At 42.8% G+C, this 9,753-nt stretch overlaps 1 protein-coding gene across 2 annotated transcripts in view; it reads left to right on the top strand.

The window, feature by feature from the left end:
• The window catches only part of pacrg (PARK2 co-regulated), a 178,765-nt gene extending 173,078 nt beyond the window's left edge, over positions 1-5,687 (top strand). For both annotated transcript variants that reach the window (XR_006106530.1, XR_006106531.1), the window contains one exon: positions 5,614-5,687. The gene's annotated coding sequence lies outside the window, so the exon portion shown is untranslated. The remainder of the gene's footprint in view (positions 1-5,613) is intronic.
• Positions 5,688-9,753: the final 4,066 nt, after the last annotated feature.

Below are 9,753 nucleotides of genomic sequence, written 5' to 3' on the forward strand. Positions count from 1 at the left end.
TCTCAACCAGAAGACAGGTTCATAATGCTCATATTTCAACCTCAGCACATCTTGAAAAGAACACTACTGAATAGCTGTTCCACGCTGCTGAACCCGCTTGGCTGCTCTCCGCCTGCTGTCTGATCTGTGCAGTGAAAGACGGAAAAAAAGAGTGCACCGTGGTCCCCTTTCAATACAAAACACATAATTCAGCTTAATAACTGCGGCTGCATAATAAAACAAATATAGCAACGGTGCAGGCATGTGAGCTACTTTTAAAAGGGGGTTACAATTTCACTCCTGTTCTCGCTTGATGAGCTGATCGAACTCTGAACAGCCTGCAGTTCTGTCGAACTGTATCAGTGACGCCCCGCTGTCCCGCTTCACCTGTCCAATTTTACTGAGCCACAGGCTAGCAGCTGGAGAGGAGGGAGAGCTTAGAGACAGAGAGGACGGCAAAATAAAAAAAGGACAAAGTGAAACATGCCGAACATTTTTGTTAAGCTTTTTTTCACCGAGCCTTTCAAATGTTGTTTTTTTTAAAACATGTCATGTATTGTACTCCATTTGTGCGTCATGGTCTTTTGCTTCAAGCTAGCATGCAACGTCATACAAGCCAATAATACACAGAAATTTGGAGTTCACTTCACTTCCTGGCACTTAAAGGGCCAGGCAGTCTGATTGCTTCGGCTCAATTAGGTCACATCAAAGGCGCTAATGGGCATTAAATGCTAAATGGTGTCCGTTTCGACCTCCTCAGGAACCCACTGAAGCTCATTAAGAAAGGTGACAGTCTGTAAAAGAACATCGGAGAATATGCTCCCCAATCAAGAGCAGCACACACACATGCATGCAGGCACACACACACACACGATGATGGCAAACAATACCAAACAACAACAGCGAGCTGTAATTGCTCATGCAAGTAATAGAGTGAACTGTGAAATGAACAGGAATGGAGGCAGCCAATGAGGTTATTTGGCCAATCAAAGGCATCAACGCATGACTGATCCATGAACGTACAGGCCTGAAAGACCAAGCATGACATTACTTGAATTTCTCCCTTATCTCGCTTTGTTCTCAGACATGAAAAAAGGGCCTCAAAAACAAATGTAGCATAGAGCAGAAATTGTCCTGATCATCATATTCTAACCCTTTTGCCTTAGACATAATGAGCAATTGATCATTTTGTGACTTCGGGTGACCCAACATACACAAGGAAATAAATTGTTCCCATTCAGAGTATTTCCTCCAGTCATACAGCACAGGTTATAGCATCATGCTCTACTTCCCAACAGCAGATAGTATCTGTCGCAGATAAAGCCACATTATTATTTTCAGTTGAGAGGGTTCCAGATTTTTTTTTTCTTTTATTTCCTGTCTATTGTGACAGATCGCCCTGATGTCTTGTGCGGGTGATGGTATTGATTGTTATAACATACACATCTAATATCTCCAGTAGGGTTGGGTTGGTGTAAAGCTTTTCAGACTGGTTTGCTATTAAGCCAAACACCAGACTAGGCTGGTTTACCAAATTTTACAGGTCTCGCTTTTAACTCAGCAGCCTTCCTGAGTGAGACAAAGTGACACTGTGCCCCAACAGAAAGTGAGCGTTCAACTTTCGGGTTGCATGGTGTAACATCGGAGCCCTCTGTCCACACTGAATCAACAAAATATGCACTCCGGTTATGTCATGTAAACAAAACATGTAAATATCAGAGATGAGGTCCAGATCAGGCTGGATAAGCACTTAAAAGATAGCCGAGTAGCTTTTTTGCTATCATCCTACATTTATAATGTTACTTTAAACAAGAAAATACACATTTTATGTTGTGATATTTACTGGAAATTACATAAAATATAGCCAACAGCAAGTAGTCTGGTTTGTTATGAGCAATGGTCATTTACCTTAGACTATCAGCTCTCTGGAAGTCTCCCTCAAGTCAGCTGCCACTTTTATTAGGTTTTTGTAATGAAATAAGAAGGTATAAAAAGATAATTCTTCATTTCAACTGAATCAGCCGTCCCCTGTCCATTGCCAGCGTCTTCAAAGTGAAGGACAGGAAAATAGAAACAGGACGCTGACAAAAGTTTAGTTCAAAATGGTGCACCATGTCGCTCACAGACAGTTAGGACAGGTCATTCATTGGCTTCATATTCAAATTTTTGTCAAATTGGTGCACTTTTAGTTTTCTTGAGAGACTCACTCTGCTATGTCTCATCTCGTCACCCTCAAAAACACATGAACTTTTCAGTAAACAAACAGTGTGCGCCACTCGTTCCCCTCTACTGCAACTTGATCTCCCTCATGTCACCGGTGCTCGTCTCACGGCCCGACAGACACTCGCGGCTCTGTTAGTCTGTTTATAAACAAACATAATATTATGATAATCCCGTTTTCATATTGCTCATTACTAATGCCATACAACGTGCATTTAGCACTATGACACCCTTAGCACATGTTGCTGATGTAAGCTACATTTTAATTTGCCGCGTGTCATTGTGACAAATGCCACTTGAGCCAGTTTGCATGAAATCAAACGGGTTTAAACTCGTACACCAGACGGGACAGGCAAGATATCAACCCAACTCTTATAGTCAGCCATTTTTAAACAAATCTGCGCATGTCCATTTGCCTTTTGTCAATTTCACTTCCGCCCTAGAGATCTACTAAATCTTGGCCTTGCTAAACATGCCCCAACTCTGAATTAGAGGTAAAGATTTTTTTTCTGTGCGTATATTCCAGTTTGTCTGTGCATAACACTCACTGCTAAGTGGATTTGGGTAAAAAAACAGTTTGTATACCACGTGGCCGATGGACATGTGCTTCCAAAGCGGTGCATTTGGGGTGTTGCGATCGTAACATTAACCACTGAGTGTGTAGCGTTTCTGCACACCTGCCTTCATCCTTACAAGGGTGAAATAGCATTCTCTAATCCACGACCTGGCCTAATCCTCACTTCACACTGCAACTGGACTCCAAGGGTCAACCCTAGACGACATGGGGCCCGTGGGCACTCACTCAGCTCCGGGGTTATTATTAGCCCAGCTAGCTCAGCCTCTCACAACAGCTGCCGCTGCCCTGCAGCCAGCAATAACACCAACCGAGAAACACACAAGCCATTTCACTGATGGAAACACTAAGCATTGCACCAACACAGGACGATTTTTACAAATTTCATACGGCTTCCCAGATCAACACAGACAAGTGTTTACATGTGTGTTTGGCTCGCACCCCAACAGCTACACCAGCCATCAGGTTGAGCCGTTATCTCAGAGTGAACACTGACTTTCTGAAAGCTGGCACCACGGAGCTCAAGTTTGTCCTTGCACATCTCCGTCTCACCACATCACAGTGGTGGCAGGCCAACAAAGGCTTTTGCATTGCAGTGAGCTGCGCAACAAAAGCTACACAAACACGGCGATAGTGTTCTGTTGACGGAGGGGAAAAAAGAGATTGAGCAAAGCAGAGGAAACGCTAAGACTGAGGAAGGAAGGAAAAGACAATTATGGAAGAGGAACGGCAGCGTGAAAATGTTTGCAGTATGAGTGTGTGTTTGAGAGAGTAAACATGTTGAATAAAGAGGAAGACAGGGAGACACATTACGCCTGAGACAGACTGGCAGTCCAAGATGAATCCAGCGTGAAGAGAAATGAAGGGAAGGAGAGACTGTGTGGGCCGCGCGGAGATGGATGGATGGAGGGAAGTGGGATGTTGTGTCACCTGGTAGAGAGAGCTGTCCAGCTCTGGCCAGAGTTTAGATTTAGGAGTAGTCAGCTGCAGAGAGGAATAAGAGACCAAAGAAGGAGAGGTGGGGGGGGGGGGGGTGGTGCAGACTCCACCACTTGGTTATCTGTTTTTCCCTCACAAGTAAAAAAAAAAAAAAGAAGAGAATTGAGGCGATAACTGGCACTTAACGATATCATCACGCTCCCTTATCTGAACAAACAAGCTGAATGTACGACATCTCCGGGTGTTGAAAATCAAATAATTCATCCATGTGGGTCACACTTAATATGATCAAAGTTGGTTGAAACGTAACCCTGTGTACAGTGGAAGATTTATAAACCATTCAGGAAGTCTTCATTTGTCTTCCCCTTTATCACTTCCTCCCCTCTCTCTCGTCGTCCCTTCGTCTGCCGAGCTGTCGCTCTTATTCCAATGTTATAGTCTCAAAAGGCAGATTGTTAGGACCAGCAATGAGAGGGATTGTGCCGTGCAACAGAAATAAATGCCCCCCTGGGAATGATTTGTCTTGTTCACGTCTGCCCAGCGGAGTCCACGCTCATCCAGGGAGCTACTGAGCATGTGCGAGACAGGACAACACAATGGAGATTTATCTATCTGCCTCTCCATATGCCAGGTGTCTGATTCTCAGGCTTAATTCAAGAGTGCAGAAATAATGTAAACACTTTGAAAGAGGAGCTCATATTCTGTTTTCCTTCTGAAGTTCTCTGTAAAGCTTCACTTAAAGGAACAGTGTGCAGGATTTAGGGGGATATACAGGCAGAAATGGAATAAAATAAGTATGTTTTCTTTAGTTTAGAATCACTTGAAAATAAGAATCATTGTGTTTTCATTACCTTAGAATGATATTTATTTATATCACCGTAGGGAGCAGGTCCTTGTCCACAGAAATCGCCATGTTGCACTGCCACGTCACTGCAATTGCCTCTCAGTGTTTCTACTGGTTTAAATCACCCCGTCCATTTGTTTTGGAGAGAAAGAGACCTGTTAAGATGATTTGGCTCCAGCTAAGAAAACCCTAGACGTCTTGAACTTAAGTTATTAGAAGAAAAAAAGTGAGCACATGCAGGTGCTGGACCAGTGGCTGTCTTCAGCATGCCAAACAGCATTGGAAAGACACTGATTTGTAACATGAAAGTGCTTTATTTAGTGTTTTTACCAGACTAAATTACCAATTTGGTTTATTTTGGAGAGAAAGATACCTCTGCAGATAATTTGGCTCCCAGTAAAAACATCCTGAATGTCTGGATCTTAAGTTTTCGGAGAAAAGGGGTGAGCACACATCAGCAGGTGCTGGGTTAGCGGGCTGTCTATGTCAAGCCAAGCAGCATTGGAGAAACAGTTATTTGTAAAGTGAACTGCTTTTTTCCAGTGTTTTTACAAGTTCAAATCACTGGGTTAGCAGGTACTGGTCTAGCTGCTTGTCTGCAATGCGCCAAACAGCAAAGGAAAAACACTGACTTGTAATGTTACACTGCTTTGTTCTGTGTTTTTAATCACCTGGTCCATTTGTTTTGGAAGTGATCTCTGTGGATAATTCGGCTCATGGTAATAACCTCCTGAACAATAAACAAGGAATTCTAACCACGGGAAGTTTCAGCTGGTTGCATCTGAAATCCCCACTTCAAGATGCCACTAAATTCCCTTACACACTGTTCCTTTAAATATTAACGTGTGTTAAAATCTCACATCCTGATTTACTGTTTATGTTTGTGAGCGATTCTCTCATCTGTGCTAGTCTGCGTGTGCTAAGATCCTAAAGTAGACCACACCACAGGATCAATCCTTCTCTGTACAGATGTGATCAATGAGGATTCTCCCCCTTTCTCTGTCACTCTCCTTCACCCACTTTCTCTGTTCCTCTTCCTCTTCTTCCTCTCCTACAGGTCTTATCGCTCACAAACACTCATTTCTTTCCCCGCTACGGGCTGGCAGGCGTGCACAAACAGGCGAACGAGCAAGTAAACAAATACAGGCATCTTCAGTGGGAGCAGGATGGATCCACACTGTTAACAATTGGCGGGGACAGATGTAGCATCGGCTGGACTTCTTTAAGCCGTATTGACACCTGTGTGTTCTCCACAAGGGACGAAATGAGGAAGGAGGAGCGAGTGAAACTTCTTTACCCTCGCCCTCTTTAAGTATCCCTTACTGTAAAATGGTAAAGTGTGATTCTTGTGTGTCATTTCCTCCTGTTGATTGATGATTAGCAGGTTTGAGGTGGGACTGGAGGTTTTCCCGTCAGACGTTTCTACCACAAGTGGCTCCAGCTGTCATCCCCCTCTTTCCCCAGTCCCCCTCTCCCCCCAGACTGAGCGCCAACAGGCAGGCCAACAGGCATTTCCATCACCAGATTGCCAAACCACTGGAGCATCCAGACTACAACACCCAAGGTGACCTTTCACAAAATAGAGAATGGTGAATAGCTGTGGTGGCAAGAGTCGAATGTGTTATTTGAAACACTAGCATACTGCAGCTTCAGATTGAATTGTGATAGATTTTTCCTCATGCCGCTCTACATTGTAGCACTCCTCCAGGTGACACTTCCTCCTGTGTGTCAATAGTATAGACTGTTTCTCATGCATAGACCAGTTTGCGAGGGATAAAAAGAAGAAAGCAAGCCTCAAAGACAAGCCTCCTCACTTTTGCTGAACCTCACTTTTGCATGTCCATGTGGCATGCACATGTCTTTACAGCTCCACTTAATATCATTTTGATAATTCTACAACCATAAATGCACCAAGAAAATTTAGAAAATAATGACATGCCACAATATAGTCCAAACTAGGCCAGCTAAGTTTAAAAATGCATCTTTTTTAACAGTTGTGACCCTCTTTGACCCTGTAATTGAGTCAACAGGTAGGTGTCAAATATAACACGATGGATAGATGTCCTTGTTTTCCCCTTCTTTGTTACCGGATCGTCTTTACCTTCGAGTTTTCCTAGTGTTTCTTGTAAGTATGTTTGACTGTTTTTGCCTTAATTCAGATATTTTAATCTGTGTGACTGATTTCCCAATTTTGTACCAACATATGCCTAACTTTAGGCCCTGAACTATATCTGATCCTGTGAGTCTGCTTTGTAAGTACTCATCCAGTTTGTACTTGGTAGCATGGATGTATAAAGAGAACTGGATACAGCATTGGCGGCGGGGCTTCATTCATTCCTATGAAAGTTGCTCAGTCGTGCATAAAGCTGAAATTTACCTATAAATGTATCTACTGATTTACAGACATCCCTTTTGCCATGTAAGTCACATAAGCCACATAAGAACGTGACAGTGTAACTACCCTGTTTGGCCACCACAGAAATTGGTTTCAAAACGTAGTACACTTCCTGGGTGCCTGCAATCAACCAGAGTAGATAATCTGCTTCCTTTGTGCAATGACACTTGCCCGGGCTATGTGAATGGTCATGCGATCTGGATTTTCAGGAGTGTTAGTATGGAAGTAGTCTATTTTTTAAAGGGTGATTAAAGGCTTGTGAGTACAGTACTAGTGTGGCTGTACCCCAAGATTACTGATTTCTGAATCATTTTCAGGTAGTTTTCCATCCACATTAACACCCCCGAATGACAGGAAAATGGCTAAATGTCTTCTTTTTTCTCTTTTGGTTGGTAAAAAGCACAATCATGCATAATAACAGACATTTGATAGGTATAGGGTAGACACAGCCTCACTTCTATCACGTCCTGCTCTCCGTGATCACCTATAATGGGCTTTGGTGTGACCAAAGTCAGAATTTAGTTGTTGTCAGAAAACCGAATAAGCATTTAAACAGTGATTCAGTCTCATAAATGCTACCTGTTAGCCACCATGAACAGTAATTCCTGCGCTGCTGCAGTGGAACTTTGATTGATCGTTGAGTTTTATGATCGCAAAGTCATCAGAATAAACATAGATGCAGTTAAATGGCAACAACTCTAATGTTTGATCATTATATTGACATATAAAACGAGTGCTCACAAAGAAGTATAGAGGCCCTTAAACGTACTGATTTTTTTTTTTTTTTGAAGATGTGATCTACTACACCTCTAAAGCAGAACTACAGGGGGGATGTGGTTGAGTTTAATGTCATCTCAGCATGGCCTACCATCACAAACACATCCTTTGTTTTCATCCTTACTGTCTACAGTTCTTATTTTGGGTGATTTCAAGTCAAATAAATAATGTTCAGTCACCGACTATAACAAATGCACACACAAACAAGTATGAGAGCAACAGTGCATGAACAGGAGCACGAACAAAGCATTTTTCATGTCGTGCTTATGATACGAGTTAAAATGAATTATAGGTACATTATGTATTTCTCTGTATATGCTGTGGTTGCTAGAAGGACATTTATTTCTGTTACACTGTGCTCACACCTTCCTCAAAATGTAAATGACCCAGATTCTGCCAGCACTTTTTCCCCCACAGTCCCCAAACTAGTAAGCCAAAAGAAAAAGAGAAAGATGTTGTTCTTGTTTGTATGCATGCGCGTTATCAGAGCCTGTGGGCCTCTGTTCGCCTCCTCCAGAGCTACAGCCGTTATCGCAGACAGCGTTGCCTCGACAGAGTAACCAGCTCCCACTCACTTTCCCGCGGCTGTGGCCCCCGAAGCGGGCTGCAACCAGCTACAGGGCCCCAACCGAGGGCCCCATTGTCTCCAGCAGCATACTTTGAGTCGGAAACCCAGGGCGCTCTCCAAGCTCATTGTGAGTGAGCTAACAGCCTCTCTTCAAAAGGGGCTAAACGCATGTTCATTAATTATCTGGATCCTTGTTAATTGGATTAATTGTTGAATAGAAACCGTGTTATTAAAAATGACGAAAACACAAGGGCAGGGGGAGCAAAAGGGGGATTAATATCGTTTCTGTTTACTCTCGGGCTGTCAGAAGACACAAGCATGCACACACACATTTGCTCTGCCTGTCTAACGCCGCGTCTCTCTCTCTCTCTATCTCTGACTCTGTGTTTCTATTTCACACACACATTGACGCACACACACACAGCAGCCGTATGTGACCCAACTCAGAAGAATGAGCGCGAGGCAAGGTGCAAATTACCATGCACACCGTTGAGATAAGAACTAAACCCATTTTCAAAGCTCAGAATAAATGCCAGATTCTTTTTGATGCAAGAAGTCTGTGACTTTTTCCAGCGTTTATATTCAAAGAATAACGGAGGAAAAGAAAAAAGAAACATAAAGTCAACACTATGAACAATTTAGCTATCTCCAAGTCACATGAAAAATGGGGTTTCTCGTTCCCTCTGCCTATCTGCACACTCTTATCCACCAAAATCACTTATCAGTGTTTGACTTCAAGGGATGTTTTATCGTTCTGCCTTTAAGATGGCACGCTGATATGGCAGACCATTTGGATGTCAGGGCCAATATTACACATCCTGTAATTGGTAGATGTGCAGCTGACAAGCCGTTATGCAAAAACCCTATAGACCATAAATCCTGTGGTTAAAATTTTTGACAAATAGTTAATACCAGATGCCTGACAGGACAATCTAGTACAATGGATGTGGTAACGGGACTCTTCAGGCAGAAGTGTGGACTCAAGTCATATGATTTGAACTTTAGTCAGACTCAAATAACAAATTTGATGACTTTAAACTTGACTTAATAAAATCAAAAAACACTTGCATCTCAACTTGAACTTTAACAACAAGCACTCGTGACTTCGCTTGGATTTGGGCCTTTTGACTTGAAAATACTTGATACCTTCCCCGAAGCCCAAAATTAAAAAGTGTGTTCCGTCAGTCTGATCCACCCCTTGCTCCTTCATGGTGCCAGCCTCCTGTCCAAATTTGATCACTTCTGACTCCAAGAAGAGCAACATCGTGACGGCCAAAATGCTAAACTTGAGGTTTCAAAAAGGCAGTCCACAAACCAATGGGTGATGTCGCAGTAGCTACTTCCATTATATCTTCATTCTGTACTCAAGACTCAAAGTTTAGGACTTGGAACTTGATTCAAGACTTGTTGCTCTTGACTTCGAACTTTGACTTGAGACCTGATAGCAAAGACTTGAG

This window comes from Plectropomus leopardus, chromosome 14 (genome assembly GCF_008729295.1).
Source record: "Plectropomus leopardus isolate mb chromosome 14, YSFRI_Pleo_2.0, whole genome shotgun sequence".
Taxonomy (NCBI): Eukaryota; Metazoa; Chordata; class Actinopteri; order Perciformes; family Serranidae; genus Plectropomus; species Plectropomus leopardus.